Raw genomic sequence first — 1,925 nt, forward strand, 5'->3', positions numbered from 1 at the left:
GAGATGCCATGAAGGGTATCATGAGGTACGTGAAAGGCACTAAATATATGTGCATTTGCTATGGTGGTGAGGATACTACAGTTTTGGGTTACGCTTACTCCAACCATGTAGGGCATGCGGATAGTAGGAAGTCCACCTCTCGGTGTGTCTTCACTTTTGCTGGAGATGTTATTTCTTGGATGTCCAAGGTACAAAAATGCAAGGCCATATCTATTATTATGGTAGAGTATATTGCAACCATTATGGCATGCAAAGAGGCCCTATTGTTAGGCCAACTAGTGGCAAAACCTTGGTGTTACTATTACTCCTACACTGCATTCATATTCTGTAAGTGCTATTCAGTTGGCCAAGAATTTGATCTTCCATGCAAAAGCAAAGAACATTGAGGTGCACTTATCACTTCATCAGGAAGTGTTGAGAATAGCAAATGATGCTTGCCCATAAAGGCTAGATGTATGCCCTGAAGAGGCTAGAAGATAGAAAAATGATGTATGCTCTAGGAAGAGATGTTCAAAATCCCATATGCACAGTGAGGTACAATGGTACTATCCAAAAAGCTATAAAGGTATGTACTTGACACTCATTTCCACTATCATTTTGAGTCATGGTCAATGTCATTGTACATCTTACACAAGAATGTCTTTATGAGTCCAAGTTAATCTATCTTGGAACCTAATTCTTTTGTGTAACAGTTAGTCTATTTAGGTCCATGTCATCATGAGTAGTGTCTTCATCTTTCATCCACCATAACTAAACCTTGTTTTAGATCCGTGTTTCTCAACATGGTATCAAAGCCATGGCTGAGCTAGGTAGCTAATGGTGTGTTTTATTTTTCCATGGAAGATCCTCACATTAAAGATGAAGCACACTTCAACATTCATGGGCTCCTTTAATCCAAGAGTAGGGCAACATTTCGGGAGCTCACAAGTGCCTCTGTGGGCAAAATTTGCCAAATGGTCTCGCTTTTGATGGATTATGCTCTACGCTAGGTCACCGTCAGCTTCATTGCAAACATGGCCCTCTTGTTTTTGCTGCAGCTTGGCCTAAGGACAAGGAGTGCTAGTGCCAATGAAGAGCTTTTACTCTTCTTTTTTCAACTCAATTTGACGACAAGACTTCAACGTGCTTTAAATCTGGATCAGTATGAAGTAGTAGCACAACTTCGAGAATCACTTGTAGAGGTGGATAAAGAGATTGCAAGATAGAAGGAAGCAAAATTGTGTTCTGCCTCTTCAAAAGATGAGGCTCAAGACAAGGAGATAACAATTTTGTGGCTAAGAAATGAACAACCAAAGGCTGTGGAAAATGAAGATTATGAAGGGGCGGCAAAGTTGAGGGATCAAATATCCAAATTGCAGGCAGAATCTTTAGCTGCTGTAGCCAAAGCCATGGCTTATTTCTCATGGACAAAATCAGCCATTTTATCAGGTCTTAGTAGACATGAAGGCAGACCCGGACTTATTAGTCACTTATGTGGCTGAAGAGATTCTAACTGTTCCTCAAGAATCTGACAAGGATCGGTTGGAGCATCCTTATGTTGCCTTCCTCTTTTATGGAATGGACTTTGTTGGTGACTATATCCCAATCAAGCAACTACGAGACAAGTATGGTAAACCAAGACATGAATTGCCATGGGAAGAGGGTGAAAATGATGACTCAAGCAATAATGGAATGAAGCCTTAAGCTACCTTGTTGTGGGAACATTTTTGTGCAGGAGTAGAAAGAAGCCACCGTTGCGGCCATTCGAGAGATGCCATCAGATTTACCATCTTTAAAAAAAAACCCCTTAGGTTTACAACATTAAAAGTTTAAAACCCCCTTTCACACCTTCACTCTCATGCTTCAAGATTCAAATTTGTTTGCATTGAAAAAGGCCAATAGAACCCTAAATGGTATGTATCCCAAAATCTATGTTAAAGAGAGCT

At 40.4% G+C, this 1,925-nt stretch overlaps 1 pseudogene; it reads left to right on the forward strand.

Moving 5' to 3' along the window:
* Window positions 1-1,013: 1,013 nt before the first annotated feature.
* On the forward strand, window positions 1,014-1,707 carry LOC148021288 (clp protease adapter protein ClpF, chloroplastic-like; annotated as a pseudogene).
* The last annotated feature ends 218 nt before the right edge of the window (window positions 1,708-1,925 follow it).

The sequence above is a fragment of the Lygodium microphyllum genome, chromosome 18 (genome assembly GCF_053477565.2).
Source record: "Lygodium microphyllum isolate KBCC chromosome 18, Lygodium_microphyllum_v1.1.10, whole genome shotgun sequence".
In the NCBI taxonomy this organism is placed as follows: Eukaryota; Viridiplantae; Streptophyta; class Polypodiopsida; order Schizaeales; family Lygodiaceae; genus Lygodium; species Lygodium microphyllum.